Raw genomic sequence first — 17389 nt, 5'->3', positions numbered from 1 at the left:
TATTTGGCTGTGAACTTTCCAAAAGCTCAGGGTGGTTATTTACATCAAATGCACAAACTGAGAATTCCTGTCTTTATAGACTTACAACTAAGAGCAGGAGTTTTGTTTTCCTACACTCAGCTCAGAGCTGGGGGAAGCCCAAGTTGATCCTGACTTCTGACAACTGTATAATTACAATCAGCAGCACTTACTGCCATAAGATACTGGTGTTAAACAGGAATCAGTGTTGCATATTTATCCAGAAGATGAAAATATCTACAAATATCTATAAATATACTCAGTTATTATTAGAAGAAGTATTTAAATCTTCTAGTGCTTGGGTGTCCCAGATATCAACTGATGGAAGGGAAACCTCCTCTTGTAAATGAGTTGCTGGGTAATTTTTCACCACAAGTTTTGCTGCTCCAGGGCAGCTTTCATGGGCAGGGCACTCATTTCAGCTCAACTATTCATCTCATCTTTCACAAAACTTATTTCACAAGTGTAAATATTTGTGGCAACTTGCCCACATTGTGTGACCTTTACACAATGACGGAAAAGCTCTGGAAGGCTGCTGATGTTTTAGGGCACATTCTTTAACAAAAATAATTAATCTAACACTCAACCAATGGTTATTTACGTTTTTTAATTTATTTTTTCTTTTTTTAGAAAAACTACATTTGTTAACCCAAAATACCAGGTGGTGATTTGTTTAAGCAAGTAAATGATACTGTAGGAACTTAATAATCTTACAACTAAATATAAGAGTCTTTTAAAGTGAGTATCACTTACTCTTAGTCCTCACAGGCACTCTGTACTTGGCTCTAGGCCTCACAAAAGTTAACACAGAGCTATAAAGCTGAAGCTTTTAGAACAGCTCAAAACTCAGTGCTTACCTTCACAAAATTTATAGCGAAAACCTACTGAATTACTTAGTAATGATCTAAAATTTCACCCTGCCTTTTGCTGAGACTCAATTTGTAATATTGCTGCAGTAAAAACCAGAAATCACACTTATTTTTAAGGGCAGGCTGGACCTCAACACATAATTCTTTTAGACTTGTATGGACATTATTTCACTTATAGTGCTATATAAAAACATTAATCTGTAGATTAAAAAAAGGTTAAGGCTGCAAAGTTTAACCTGAATGAATGGACTAGAAGAGAGTAGATAGAAAGCTTAAGATATGAACACTGAATTTAACAGCTCTGTGATTTCAGGTTGATATTGAGCTGGAGAGCTTGGCAGATAGCATGACTACAGCTGGGGGGAAAAGGTTATTATTGCTGGTGTGTGTCAGACTTCTGTGTATTGGTATTAGCCACCCTGAACGTCAGGAATGGGAGAGGGAAAAGTTCCGAGCACAAACCTGGACTAAACTGTGAGTTAGTAGAAAAGGTGATAAGAACCAAGCACAAGAGATGTGGAAAATGCAACAGAAAAGGTGACACGTTCAGCTTTCTGTCCCGACAGGGCACTGCAATTCCAAGGTGAGTAAAGTCCCCCTGCAGAAGACTTTGGCAGGAATTGAGCTGGAACCAGCAGATGAAGAGTTCCAGATTTATGTGCAGCCAACAGAGGCTCTTCTGTCCCTTGGGCACTGGTCAAGAATCCCAGATGAGGGGAGGAAACATCACTGAGAGCCAGAGAGTTTCTGGGGCAGAAGGGACAACCTGAGGGAAGAAAACACTGGAATGAAGGGAGAATTTGAGGGTGGCTTTCGGCAATGGGTAGAACAGAGGAAGTATGAGAAGTAAGCAGGGAATTTTGCTAAAAGGTTCCTTGGCTGATTGGTTGAACTTATGCTCGAGAGAAACTGGCCTTAGGTCACGTCTGCAGTGTTTTTATGTGGTTGCTGTCACTCTGAGCATCCCCGAATGACAGCTGGGCCAGGCACTTGGGCCTGGGGGCAGCAAACAAGAAAAGCGTAAGAAATGTCCCTCCCAAGGACAGTTCCCCAATATATCCTTTACATGCCCGTTCAGGAGTTGTGAGTCTTTTTTCCCCCTGGGCTCCACTCTTAGGAGGTGAATAGGAAGAGCACCCATGTCCCTGTATTGCAATTTTGTTTTAAAATGCTTCATCATCAGTTGTGGCACTTTTTTGGAACTCTTGTGATGTGGAAACTCCCCGGCTGTCCTTGGAGCAGAGCCATGTGCTACCAGCCCCTTGGAAATACGTGTTGATTAAATATGTAGGTCAGAAAACAGAAAGCATATCCCAATTTATTTAGTAGATGGCAGTTTTGTTGACTAGTGCTCTATTACTAGAGCTGCTGATCAGTTTTTGAAAGTAGTATGGTAATTGCTTTGTTCTTAGCTCAGAGATTAAGGAAGGTCATCAGGTATTCCCAAAGGGCAGCTGCAGGTAATATAGGGATAGAACTCAGGGTAATGGCCTTAAGCTGGAGGAAGGCAGGGTTAGATAAGGAATTAGGAAGAAATTCTTCCTTATGAGGTTGCTGAAGCCCTGGCGCAAGTTGCCCACAGAAGCTGTGGCTGCCTCATCCCTGAAAGAGTCCAAGCAGGTTGGACAGGGCTTGGAGCACCCTAGGCTAGTGGAAGGTGTCCCTGTCTGTGGCAGGGGGTGGAATGAGATGGGCTTTAAGGTCCTTTCCCACCCAAACCATTCTGGGATTCTATGATTCAGTGGCATTAATAAATAAAAGTACCTACCAGGGAATAAGGATGAGGAGTGCCCTGAGAGAAGATTTGCTAACAAGCAGCAAGGTCTTCAGAATCTCTCTCTCTCTGTTCTATAAATCAGCCAAACATAAACCAAAATGCTTCTCCACAGTTATATCAAACCCAAAAATAAGCCTAAATCCTACTGGCAATAGTTACCCTCAAGCCTTCGTCATGGCCCTATTTTTTCCCTCATCTTCCAGCCCTGAAGGCATTGGCCCGGGAGCTCCTCTTGGCTGACTGGTTTGTGCTGACTGTCCTCCCCAGTTGTGCTCTCCGTAGCAGCCTCACACAACACTGAGTGAAATTAAAAACATGTCTGGGGCTGACTGAATCGTTCCTCATTAGCTCAGTGGGCAGCAGATTTAGGAGCTAAATTTGCAATGAACACTTATTAGATTGTGTGTCTTCTGGGGATAGCTTTTTTTTTTTTTTTTTTTTAATCATCAGATTCCATGACTTAGCAGCATAATTAGCTATTAGACATATATACTCCATTCAAGAGCTGCTTTTTAATTTTTTTAAGCCTGCTTAATCTAGGAGACTCTTTTCTCATTTATAGGGGAGTTTTGCACAGTTCCTCTGACAAGTGCAAGATAGCCCGTGGAAATGAGACCTGTAATTAATGTATTGAATACTCAGTGAGAGCAGAAGGCTCTTGGATGAAGAAACTCTTCTGGCTCTGTCAGGTGTCTGACAAGAGGACAAACACTGTTAGTCAGAGTGGTGGAGTCTGTGATATAGTGGGGTTTACACTCTGCAAATTCATTTAATGTAAGATATTGAGGACAGGAGGGAAAATTATGTCTTTCCCTATTGCCCTGAATTTTGAGCAATCACATGTGCTCGATTCTGCAGTTTCTCAGCGAGAGCTGATTCAATGGCTTTCTAGTAACAAAAATAAAGTGAGCCCCTTTTTGTAGGTGTGCATGTGTTGAGGGGGTGATGTGTTGAAAGGGAGTCCAGCAGTGAGAGCCTGAACTGTGGGAGGTCCAGATTCAGCTGGGGGGGAGCCAGAGACAAATTGCATGAATGTGGTCACGTATCCTCACTGTGCTTTGGCACTTCATAGATTCTGTGGTAAAATGTGAGCCCCTTGGATGCTGCAGTATTAGGGTGTCTTGTTGGTTTGTCACAAAATGTTGAGGGTGGTGGAAGGCTGGAGTTGGGATGGTTGTCCCTTTCAATTAAGTCCTTCTTTTATATAATGCTACTTGGTTGATTGCTCAGGAAATATCCTTGTTTCTCAGCTCTCTGGCTACAATGGTACCTGCTATTTCTTGCAATTTACTTCAGAGGCAGTTTTCCAACTGCCTCATGTCCTTGGATCACATACAACCCCTTTTATTCCTGTTGTCCTTTTGTTTTTGCTCACTTGGCTCTAAACATTTTGTTCCCTGAACACGGGCCCAGGTTCTCCACTCTCCCATGCTGCAGCAAACCAAACACTGCTTCTGAAGCAATTAGTTAAGAAGCATTGACACACACAAGGGGAATTAGGACTCTTGACCGTTAATTTTTTCCCAAGTTTTATCAAGGATTCTGTACTGCTTTTCCCAAATCTTCCAGTATTAGTCCGGGACTGAGTGACTACACTTTGAGTGGTGATAGCACACATTATATTTCCAGTTGCCTGATTCACTGCCTTGTAGTCGCTGCACAAGCCACACCACCAGTGGAGCTACCTGGCTCCTGCTGAACTTAGCTGGATGGATATCCCAAAAGACAGGTATGTCCAGATAGCCATGACCCCAGGCCAGATAGAAACCTCACTTACTTGGTCACAAGACACTCAAAACATGGAGTGGAGATGGGGGCATCACTGGTACAGAAGGGTGCAGAGTCTGCAGCAGGGCTGGCTCTGCAAATGGTTTCCTAGTAGAGTTTGCCAGAAAGAAGAAGTTATTTTCTTGGTGTAAAAGCTGCTTTTATATTACCTCTCCTGATCTTCAGGGAAGAGTGAAAGTGGCAAAAAATGGAAAATAATTAAGGTCTGAACAAAAATAACTGTCCCAAAGTCTTTGGTGTTATATTGTCACAGCTTTATTCAGACTGAGTCCCTCAGTCTGAATTTTTATTTTTTTATTGCTGTATTCTGTGTCAAAAAGGGACAACTTCACAAATATATTTGGGCTAAAATGCTAAATGTGTCACTTTGGTCCTCATGAGCACCTACCTGTCCTGGAAGTGGTTTGCATTCACCCAGCTGCTCTTTCCTTGGCTTTATGGCAGATGTTGCGCCACTATCTCAGTCTCAGACAACAACCAAAAAAGCCAAACAAAAACAAACAAACAAACAAACAAAAATTAAGAAAACCTCACTCCAAACAAACAAAAACCAAAACCCCCAAAAAAACCCAAACCACAAACAAATACAAAAAGACACACACAAAGAAAGATCACTCTCAAGGCCAGGTCGGATGGAGCTTGGAACACCTGCTCTAGTGGAAGGTGTCCCTGCCCATGGCAGGGGGTGGAACTGAGTGAGCTTCAAGGTCCTTTCCAACCCAAACCATTCTGGGATCCAGCAGAAACTAATCTGACTGCTGAAATGGGGCTGTGAACAGGCTTTGCTCTTATCTCCTGGATTTACACAAGTTGAAATGTTACCTTGCTCAGGTTAGGGCCTCTTTAGGTCTGCGCAAACTACAGAGCAGATTCCATCAAAAAATTATTTACTTTAAGTTACATTTAGCCTTAACAGCTTGAAAATACTTGGCATTTCTGGTCTCCTAATATTGCTGAAAGAGGAGGAAAATTGTTAACTCTGTTTTGTAAATGGCCAAAGCTGTGGAGGTCGGCTGGGGTAGAGCAGGGACTCTAATCTCTAATTCTAAATTCTCTATTAAAACCCTAATCCTTGGGCTATCCTTCTGCTTCAGGCAGCATTTGGGATGGATAGTGTATAATTTATCTGAAGTGATACACCTGCCACTGTTTAAAGCCAGTTATTTTCCTTCTGTCTCTGTGTCAAAGTTGCTTCTTTAATTGCCAAATTCATTTTTTGCTGGAGTGATTAAGAATTGCATCTGCTTGCATTTTGTAGGTCTCTGTCAGAGTCCTGTTCAAATAGTTCAACAAATTCCATGTAGACTCCTGGTATCTTGGGACTGATAAATGTTGATGCCTGGACTGGTTAAAGGGGAAAAATCTCAGCATGTGGTTTCCAGAGTTCACTGGCTGGTGAGAACCAAAACCTCTTCTCACTTGCCCAAGGATCCTAATTTTTTTGAATAATTTTTTTTTTTAAGGCAGAAAAATACAGATACTTCACAGAGAATATGGATAGAAAAGAACAGAAGGGTGGGGGGGAATATGGAAGTAGGTCAGATGCATTGCAGGCAAAAAAAAAAAAATCATTATGATTAGGAGAGATTAGGGAAGGCCAGAGCAAACAGCATCAAAGGAATCCAATTTATCAAGCCATTCAAACAAGACCATTCCTTGCAAAGCAAGTTCTCCATACTGTTCACAGACTGGAGCGAAATGAGAGGAGGATGTCCCACGCTGTGTGTCTAATTTATATCTGGTCTTCTCTCCAGCCAGCCATGGAGTACTGAAGAAACATTTTTTAATTTTCATGAGAACAAACACTGCAGAACAGTTACCCACCTTCCTTGCCCGAGTTCTTTTAGATTTCTCATTTTTTAAAATGCAATTCCCAGTTAGGTGTGTAGGTGAAGGATGCAGCCAGGGTAATGGCAGTGCTTGCTGACAGCTCTCAGTCACTGCTGCAGCATCAGGTGCTTTACATGAAATAAGGAGATGCTCAGCTTGTAGGTTTTATATAAAAGGTAATTTGAAAGGGTGAAGTTATTTCATCTGAGGATATTAGAAACTTGGCAATAAGAAGTAGATTCTGTTGCTTAATTTTTCGGCAACTAGGAGCCTGGGAGATGTGACCAATGATGTGACTTGGTCTCCTTTCCTCCTTTTCTCCCTTTTTTTTCCTAGTTTTGATGAGCTTATGTGTCCCATGTACCATAACAGCAAGGAAGTAGGTTTTGATTTGGATGGGATTTGCTTGCCTCATTTGTACCAAGGCAGAAATTAATACTGAAGGCTTTAGCTCTGTGAAACAGAAGATTCTGCTCCTCCAGCATGTTGGGTTTTCTAATGTACCAAACATAATGTCAAGGCCATAATGTCAAACATAGGCAGTGCCTCTTAATTTGCAAGAGACCCACAGCCTTTTGTAAGACAGGCCCTTTGTGGTAGGAATTCTGTTGGAACCTGAGAATCTGGGGCCTGTTTCTGCACAGCACTACCTTTGGTGAGGTAGAATAACTACATTTTCTTTGATTTCACCAAGCTGGAGTGCTCATTGCATGTTTTTAACTCTGGCTTGAGTCCTCTAGACAAAAAAAACACAACCTCTGAGCTGTTTGACAGGGCTCTGTCATGTCAAATGTTTTTTAACAGGAGCAAGCAGCCTGAGAAATTTAACCAAGACATGGACTTCTCTTAACAGTGGGTTAAATACTGGCTGAATGTCTTCCCAAATATCTGACTGCTGCTGCCAGGGGCTGTGGGCTGGTGTGCAGCCTGGACCAAACCCTGCAGAACTGCTGACTTGAGTCCAAGCATGGAGAAGGTTTGGCATCATAGAAGCCCTTAATTAACAGCACCTTTTATGCCACTCATTAGTTTCCTGTTCAGGAGGAATTGGGTATGAAACAATCTGAAAGTTTCAAGGGGTAGTTGCCTCTACAGCTGAAGTTACAGCTAGGGTATCCTTAGCCTGCTGAGATGGGAAGTCAATTCTTTCCTGGTGCTTTTGCAGCAATTTGGGGCAATACAAGCCTAGTCTTTAGTCAATACTTTTATTTCTGACTGGCTGCCACAATGTCACTGTGACAGTGTTGCCTTTCAGGTCCAAGCACTGCCAGAACTCTGCTCTTTGTACAGCAGAAGACTGAGCTTTGATGGAAATAACCTGGTTCTCCTTTGTTTAAGGCAATAAAGTGAGTGTGTGAGGGAAATCTCACCCCAGTCTTGTTTTGGGTCTCTTTCAAAGTTTGGCATGAATGTTTAAGCAAGATATTTCTCTTTTTGTCTTGATGAAACTCTAGATCTTGATGGTTTTATGCAAGCTGAAGGCTTCCTTCGAGTCTATTGCTACCACAGCTTTGACTGGATTAAGTTGGTCCAGAGTTTGTGTCTTCAATAAAATGCTGGTAAATGACACCTGGTAAGATTTTAGTCCCTTATTGCTGTGTGATTTTTGCCTGACAGTAGCAGGTAACTCAGTCTCAGCAGTCTCTGGTCCAGCACCCTGTGAAACCTCAGGCGTGACATTGCAAGGTTTCACATTTTAAGCATTGCTTTGACATGCAGTGTTGGGGATTGATCCAGTCTGATGGTCTGTGGGCTTGGAAGGAAAAGGAGAGCAGCAGGGCATGAAGTACATGCTTCTGCTTCTTATAAATCAGCACACTAGAAACACACTTTAATTACAAAGTCGAGAGGAATAAAGAGAAATTAGGCCTTGCCGCAATGTTCTGGATATTTGAACTCTGTTCCTAAATGTGTTACTAACTCCTGTGACACCCATAAGTGCTTTTAAACACTATGTGCTTGAGATTTCCCATTTACAAAAACACTGGCAATGGTGTAAGACTTAATTAATGATGAAGAACACTGCATTGCTTTGAGAGCTGCTGGAAGAAAAGGGCAAGTCTTGCCATTATTATTAGTAGTATTGTTCTGTCTTTAAGCTGTCTGATTACATAAATCTAGACAGATGCCCTAACGCACTGTGTGCAGAGGAGAGCTCTCTAAAGGAACAAATTCTATTTTCCTTTGTTTTGGACTAAAATACCGTAATTGTACATGAAGATAGAACAGCTACTACTGAAAAGGAGGTACAAAAGGGTAGGAAAGAACCGAATGCAGCACTAGAAAAAGAAGAGATGGGAGACAGCTTCATCCAATCTGATAGTGAAACATAAATTATTCCCAAACTGGCCTTTTGAGAGTATGCCATAAGTATTTAGACATTAAGGGGCTGTGAGACAATGGCTGTTGTTCCCTGAATGCAAATGTAATACCCTAGAGTCTGAGATATTAGCACTTACTGCTCTTCCTTTTTTAGCCTGTAAGTCTCAAAAGTGTTTTGAGCATCAGCTGGACACACAAACTCGTTTGCCTTTTTCAGGCAATCTTGTCCAACTGATCCATAAACTTTGCTTCAGAGGCTGGAAGCTTTGACTTGACTGTTTCTGTGGGGATTGGAGACCAGGAATCCTGTGGGCATTCTTCGGGGTACTTTTAACCTAATGTGAACATGATGAACAGAATTATACTGGTGATTAATGGATCTATGAAAGAGAAGTATTAAACCAAGTTGCCCTGTAATGCTATGAGTTACCTATATACATTCTCCTTTCCTTAATCCCTCTCCAGGGCCTCATACAGAACTTTTTAGGCTCTTTCTCAGGCTGCCACCATTTGTTGCATTGCACTACAACAGCTGTGACATATCTGCTGCATTTTGATGAAATTACTGGAACCGGAATCAACAGTGGTGCAATTATTCCTTATACAGATGATTTAATTACAGCAGTGAGATGTTACAGGGTTAATTAATTGTTGCTTATTAAGTGCTTTGAGACCTTTGAATGAGAAATGCTACGTATGTGCAAGGGATGATTATTACTTCTTAACAGCAATGCTCCCAGGTATTTGGAAGGTAAAAATAATTTGGTTTCATTGTGAAATATTAAATTCGCAGTCCAGTCAGATCCATGGCACATTTCAGGTTGCAAGTGAAAAGCCAAGTATATACTTAGGTAGTGATGCACTGTGCCAAATTTGCCTTGTGGGAGTGGTTCCCATCAGTTCTTGTTGGAACAGAAAAGAGCTGGAAATGCAGCAGGTTGCAGAAACTGAAAGAGGGGATGGTGTGGGAGGAGGTTCCTAAGCTTTCAGTAAAATCAGTAGGTAATGGAAGAGTTTGCAGGAATATTGAGGTGCAGGCTCTAACTGAACAATTTAGGCACGGTTATTGAACACCATCCATTTCCTTCAGAGCCCCCTTCTCCTTTTGAGGCTTTTTCCTAAAAATTTTCTCCACCAGCAGCAACTGTAGGCTTGCCTGAGCCCATGGACAGTGTATCTGTTTGGAAAATCAGGCTGCCTAAGCTCTGGTATTTATCCTGGCACTTCGGCTGCACTGCTATATCTAGAGAGATATTTCATTGGTTCTCAAAATTTAATAACTCAGTGTGTCAAAATATGAGCTCTTCAATTACTGTAATTCCTTTACTCATTTCAGAGATCTCTCTTCCCTTTACTCCTTCTTGCCATACTTATTCTTTCTTATATTGTGGAATAAACTTATTTACTGATGAGAGAGGAGGAAGAGACAGACTTTTGTCCTCAAGTTGCTTCCCATGAAGGAGCACAAAGTGCCTTTTAAGGCTTGTTCCCATACCTGGAAGTTCAGTTCTTGTCTCCATCCCAGAGACGAGCCCACTGACTGGGGGCGTTTGCGTGAAGGTTCTGCAGTGCCTCAGAGAGGAGGGAGGAAAACAAAATTAACTCTGTGAATCCTGTGCCAAGAAAAACGACTGGCATCATTAAAATTAAAGTCTGTCTCTAGGAAATTGTCATGGACATGGATAAGCAGCAGCTCTTCAGAGTGCTGACCCATCACAGAGGGCAGGATTGGGCAAGGTGTGAATACAGGTGCCTTAAAACATCCCCTGAGCCCGGGAATCTGGGCAGTGGGGCTGGCAAGGGTGTGATCTGTGGGGGGTTGGTGCCCACAGCTCCTGCTGAATTCACTGGAGGCGCTGCTCAAACACGGATCTAGGTAGGAGAGAAGCAAAGGAGTTGCCAAAGGGTGGAATGGATCCCTGCAGCATATTTCTAAATTCTTAAACTGTCTAAACCAACCTCTGGATAGAGCTGGAGCCCTACAATAGAGCGTCTCCCACTCCTGTGCACCTTAGGTTTGTGATTTACAGTCTTTCCCAAGTCCCTGTCACAAGGACAGTGTTTGCCTTGCCAGCATGATGCAGAACTGCCATTTTTCTGCTCAGGTATTCGGTGCAGCACATTCTGACCACTATGAGTCACTTTGCATGGATGGGCTGTGAGCTGCATGCTTAATGCCTCCTAAGATCCTGCAAGCCTTCATCTGGCTCTGCAGGTGCTGTAGGAATGAGCTTTACATACCCAATGGATATGTTCAGGAGTCCTGCAGGCAGAGCTGCCTGGTGAGAACTACTGCAGAATACCCAGAAACCCAGAAAAGTGTGTGTGGTCTTCAGCTTGGATAAAATCTCCTGGAAGGAAAAACAACAGCAACAACAACAAAAAAAATCACATGTATCTGAGATGATACCTAGATGAAAGCACAGCTTTGGGGGGATTTATTTGGGGGGCGGTTTATTGGGGTTTTTTTGTTGTTTTTTCCACCACTGTGCTGTGCAGTGTCCAGTTTAGGCCTGAATGGTGTTATCTGAGACAATTTTTAAGAAGTGTGCAAGGCTGTCTAAAAGGTTCCTCTCAACTGGTTGGCATTAGTCTCTAGGAAGTTTTCACCAGTTTTAATAGACCTTGAACTCTTTCTGTTTTCAATGAGGAAATATCTGGGTCAGATTTCCAGCTTGATGGTTTTGGGGACCTTAATTTTGCATGATCTGGCTTTGTTACTTTGGTTTCATTTATTATTTTATTATTTTATGATTTATGAAATGGCTTTACTTCCAGAGAGTGGAGATGTCTGTGAGTGTAAATTCCTTTCCACATGTAGGAATTAGCTGTGTGGAAGGATTCAGCAAGTCTGATCAGAGAAACTTCTTGGCTTGAAGCCTGTTGCTGTTTTTCTGTACCACAGCTGGTTCTGCTGGGCTAGGACTGGGATCTGAGATACTCGTGCAACACTGATGATGATAATAAAAATACCCCACACATCATTAAGTGAGTCAAGGAAAACTCCACCAAAGATACAGTTAAATCTTTATTCTGATGGTGCAGGTAGGGATTTCTGGCTTCAAAAGCAGGAGTGGGGAAGAACTTAGGGCAAATTCCATTGAATTCCTGCTTACCTTGGGCTCTTCTGTAGTATGAGGTATTGCAGATGCTGTGGCAAGTAGAGATGGGCATTTGTCTCAGGTACTGCAACAGCCCAGAAATGCAAATGCTTTCTATGCTGCAATTGTTTTGGCTCTGGAGAATTGTTCTCTTTCCTGTGTTCTGGCTCTTCTGGACTCAGATTGCCTGCCAGCCAAGGAATGCTGCTAGGCAGAGGCAAAGGGGAATGGCTTGGTGCCCATCTTTGTGGCTGAAAGACTATTTTATTAAATCTTTCTAGACAGTGTGTTTCAATTTCTATTGCTTCAGGCTCTGGAATCTGAGCCACTCAGAGAAAAGACCTCCTGCTCCTCAAGATGCCAGGAACGATCTGAGGGGAAATGAGAGTGGTGGCCAAGGCTTATGACCCAGGATTTAGCCATTGATTTTCCCACTGTAGGGGTGTTCAGAGACACAGAAATCCCCATGGGGAGATGCTGGGTGGATCACGTGAAACAAGAAACACAAGGGAGAAAAACAAACTGGTTTTCTAGGGATGAGTTAGCACACAGTGCCTTACTAAAGATGATCTATTAAATTTGCAGGATCTGGTTTACTATTTTATTCATGAAACCATTCTTTTCGTATTCAGCTCTTGCTCATGGGGTCAAGGGGTGGGAAAAGCATCTGCAGCATTATTAGCAGTCTTAGTGTGAAAGGGATCCTTTAGCAAGGTGGTGTGGAAGTCTGTTGTCTCCCTCCTGCTTGAGCCAGCCCCTCCACCCCAATCTCTTTATTCCCCTGCTTGGTCAGCAGGTTCTAAAACAGATGAAAGCACTAAAAATGCTGACTTCTCAAAGTGCTTCACCCTGTCAGTCAGGCACCCAGGAACAGAAGTACTACCAACATCTTCCTCACAGCAGGCTTTAAGCTCCTTCTAAAAGCAAACATGTTAAAGGGAAAATAATTTACAGTGATGCTAGAATTAAAAGCTTAGAAGAAATAATTCCTTATTCAACCTGAAGTAGTTAGCATACAGAAGAAAGAGGAAAAAAGCAAAACCAATCTAGTTTTCCCTTTTCTGAATATATTGCTTTTTTTAAAGCTTGGATAAATGAGCCTGGTGTATTAACTTTCCAGAGTGGTGGACAGAGTGCAACCTGCAACCTGGTTTTTGTGTCTCACTCCACTCAAGAGTCTTTGCTCACAGGTCACATCTCTCACAGTTTTGTATTCCTGGGCAGAACAAACTGTCAGCCCTTTACAGCTGGAGTGGGAATAGGTCTTGAGGAATGGCTTCTGGTACTGTTTTCTCCAGGAATCCCACTGGCATTCCCAGTGATAATACCATACTTCTGCAATTTTCCATTCCTTGAGCTGCTGCAGTCCCCTTAGCCTGGGCTCAGGGCAGTCTGGCAACTCAGTGGTGGAGCAGAGAGGAAATCTAAGGCTGCACATCCTGAGCTGTCTTCCCAGGAGTGCTTAGCATCTGTACTTGTATGTGAGACACTCAGCTTTCTGGATTTATTCCACATGAGACTCTTTACAGCTGCAGAGAGAAGTAAAAGAACCTGGTTAACGTTGATTTAATGTCCAAACTTTCTCTGCCTTTTAGAAAGGCTCTTTCTGTGTAACTCAGTTCCCCCGTTTCCCAGAGTAATTTAATTTCAATTAAAGACTTATATAAGTTATATAATTATATAAATTATATAGTTGTACAGGTAGGTACAATTGAGTACATAATATTGAATGAAAAGGAACTTTATCAAAGCAGAACAGAACAATATTGTGGGGTTTTTCTGTTTTATTTGCTTTTGTTTTGCCAGTTGTCTGAGGCACCAGGTTTTTCCTTTCCTGCTGCTGCCCTTCACCCTGTGGACCAGGGCTGTCTGTGAACCACTAAATGATGCATCAAGAACACTCTCTTATCTCTCTGCTTTCAGTGGGAGTTTGTCTTTGATGCATCCTAGCTGAATAGGATAAAATAGTCCATATTCACTGTGGAACAGTACATCCCAAGCCCAGAAAGGAGCCCAGCAAAAACCCAAACACAACACACACCTTCTTTGAAATTCACTGATGTTTCTTACCTTCACAACTGCTTGAAGGAGCAAAGCTTTTAAAATCTTGTTTAGAGAAGGCAGTAATAGCACCTGATTCATCCAATAATGCTTCTTTAAACTGTTTTCTTGTTTTCAATACAAAACCTTGGCGTCCTGTACAAAGCAAGATCAGCATTCTTCCAGAGCTGAGGAAACTGAGACACAGGCTGAGTGGATGACATATGCAAGATCACACAGTGATCACTCAGACAGCTACAAGAAGCCCTGCTTTTAAGCTAATTGATGCAATCTGAAATTCCCATTGTTTTCCATAACTGTCCTGGTGTGGAAATTCCATCCTGCATTGCTGTACTAATAGAAGAGCTGTTTTTTCCTGGTTTTATGGTGAAGATGAGTCTGGGAGATCCTGTGGATCTTTGGGGATGGCAGAGAGCACTTTCTGTAAGAATAAAGCCTTGTCTCACTGCTTCCTTGTCTCACTGACACACAGCTTAGGGTGCCAGAAACCAGCCCTTGCTCTGGGCCTCTGAAAAATTGCAGAGGGACTGTCATGAATGGAGGAATGCCTGGTGTACAGGGAAGAGGGAGCTGGAATGGTGGGGGAGAATGAGAAGGAAGAGGGCAAGAAAAATATGTGAGTACAAGAGGTTCAAAGACATTCTTTGGCTTCTTCTGCCTCCTGTGCTGGCTCAGCCAGTGCTGGGGCCATGAAGACACCTCTTAATCTACATTTCCTTTTCCTCTTTCCCTGGGAATGGAAGAGTCCTGTGTAGTTGACCCTGCTCGCCCCCTCTTTCCCTCTCCATTTCCTTTCCCAGCAGCGTCTCTCTGGGATACGCAGCCATCTGGCTGTTTATTGCAGCAGGAGCTGAACTCTTAGATGTATCCTTCGGAATTTGGTCCTGGTTTAGTGATTTCTCTGTCATTCCTTTGCATTTTCCATATGTCTCATTCATGCCCCCGGAGCCACTGCTGTGTGAGTGCACTCTGTCCTTTTGTATCCCACGTACTTTCACGTTTCCTCTTTGCCCCAGAACTTCTCAACATTCTTGTTTGGTTTCTATTATTTTTATTCCATTTTTTCCTCACGTTTCTCTACTTCCTGTTAGCACAGGGAGCACCATCCCACTCTGAAACAGTCAACTGAGGGTAGGCATCAGCCTCCCTCGTGCTCTAATCCCATCCACCCTGGGTCAAGACACTGACCTCAGAGGGATTGCTGGAGGCGGAAAGGGAAGGTGCAAACGATTAGAGAGGAAGTTCGGCTTTAAAAGCTTTTAAAGTTCAGCACTGGGATAATCAGCCAGACCCCTTAGCCCTCTCCCTTTGTGCTATGAGTAAAATGCACAGTGCAGTCTGCTTAACTCTGCCGCTGCCAGCAGCAAAGGTGTTGGTAAAGAGACAGGGAAACAAAAAGGAGCATCTTGCATGAAAAATGCATCTGTTCTGTATTGGTAAGAGAACATGAGATACTGAGGGTATAATGATGAAATAGAAGTCTGTCCTGGAAACTTTCATACTCCTTTCCTCTCCCAGCATTTCTCACAAGAGAATGTTAGACATACAGCTGCTGGAAATGGATTTCTTGATGGATTTCTCATGAAAGAATGGATTGATGCTAGGAATGAAATCTTCATTTGTGTATGGTGGTGAGATAAATTATGACTGAACCTTTCCTCTCACATATTAATTCTCTGTTTCTTAGGGATGTCCTGTGCAGGGCTAAGAGTTGGATTTAATTATCCTTATGGGTCCTTTCCAGCTCATATTCTACGATTCTGTTAGAGTGTTGTTCTCTTTCACTATGGAAGAGTTTTTTCTTTTCATTTCATTCCTCTTGCTGTAACAGTGAACTTGCCATGGTTGTTTCCTTGTGCTGGACACCATCAGGGCAGGGCTGAAGGTGAAGCTGATGCTCCTGTGCCATCACAAGTGTTCCATGTGACTAGGAGCACCCAGACCTGCTGTTCTGGGATATGTGCCGAGGAGGCTGAATGGCCACTGACAACTTCACAGTGGCAAAGGATATGGAATAATTAAACAACTGTGTCTCACTGCAGCTCATGACAGCTTCCAGATGCTGCTGAAAGTGATTCCAGATGTGTTCTTTGGAACCTCTGGTTGTTGAGAGCACCCATGTCTTGGGGAGGGTAAGAGCACATCCTCCTCCCGAGGTGCACGTGGCATCCTTGCCTTTCTCCCTTAGACATGAGAGGTCAGCAGCACTTAGAAGTACAGCCACAGGGCAAAACATTTCCCTGTCCCTGCAGTGCCTCTGTCGTTCCAAGAGCTCACAGATGTGCACAGCTGTGCAGTTGAGCAGGGTACAAAGAGTTGTCTCTGCCTGTCATCTGTAAACCTTTTTTCTTATGCACAATTACCTTTAGGGCCCACTGTGTCCCATACTGAAGACATACAGACCAAAGCGACCTTAGTGATTCTCTTGTCTAGCAGCACAAGGCAGGAATTTCTCCTGGTTATCCACATATCCTTGGTTTTCGTGGCCTGATAACTCCCCCTGCTGTTTCCTGTCTTTTTGGCACTCTGCATCCAGCCCCATCCCAGCTCTATTTCACTCCTGCTGGTGATTCTGGTAACTCCGGAGCCGAGGTCGCTGGAGTGGCCGGAGAGCAGAGGCGGGGCACTGGGTGAGGCTCAAGGAGCAGGAGTGCCTGTAAAGGGGAATCGTGGGCTTGGTGTTCTGAACAAGCTCTGAGTGGGGAAGGACTCAGAAATCAGAGAGGTTCAGCTCTGGGAGCCCCAAACTCAGAAGCCACTCTGGTACTGCAGGCACTTCTCTGTTTCCCCACCTTTAGGACAGCACCCCATCTCCCTCTTAGAGCTGGCTTTAAGTGATTTCTTAAGCTTTGCGTGGCTGATTTTTTCATCTTTCTTTCTTTCTTTCTTTCTTTCTTTCTTTCTTTCTTTCTTTCTTTCTTTCTTTCTTTCTTTCTTTCTTTCTTTCTTTTCTTTTTTCTTTTTTTTTTTTTTTTTTTTTTTTTTTTTAAGATAGTTTATGCGCTCAATGCCGGTGTCATTGAACTTCTTTTGTCTTTCCCAGCATGAACACTTCTAATCTGAGGCTGGTTTATATTTCAGTGGTTTTAAAATAACAAATGTAATGAGTGCTCTAATCATGGCAGAATACAGGGAGGAAGAGGAGTGTTACTGGTGCTCATTCCAGCCCCTTCACTGCACCATGCATACCTCCCAGTATGAAGCAGGCAGGCAGCTTTCCCAAGGCGTGTGCAGGGTAGCAGTATTCTGTCTGACTTCAGGGGATGAAAGGGGTTCATCATCTGTGAGGGTGCTCCAGAGAAAAGGAATAACATTAGAGTGTAAAATCTTGGTGAAAGGGACCATTTTTATTGCACAGGGATTCAATATCCTGTGCAAAGGATGTTCATCCCAACTGGGTGCCAGCCTAGTAAAAGCATTTCTCAAAAAACAACTAAATGCACTAAAAAGCAAAATAATAAGTAGAAGTTGGCACATTACAAATAAAATTCCAAACAATCTTATTAAATCAGCACTTAGATGGTAGAGTTGAATGCATTCAAATTAGATATAAAACTTTGATGTTGCAGTGGCACATCTCAGCAGACATGTGAATTCCCTGTTACAGGTGCCATCACATGAAG

This window comes from Sturnus vulgaris, chromosome 23 (assembly GCF_052056855.1).
Source record: "Sturnus vulgaris isolate bStuVul1 chromosome 23, bStuVul1.hap1, whole genome shotgun sequence".
NCBI classification, from domain to species: Eukaryota; Metazoa; Chordata; class Aves; order Passeriformes; family Sturnidae; genus Sturnus; species Sturnus vulgaris.
The sequence above is the reverse complement of the archived record's forward strand: the minus strand, read 5'-3'. Positions refer to the sequence as shown.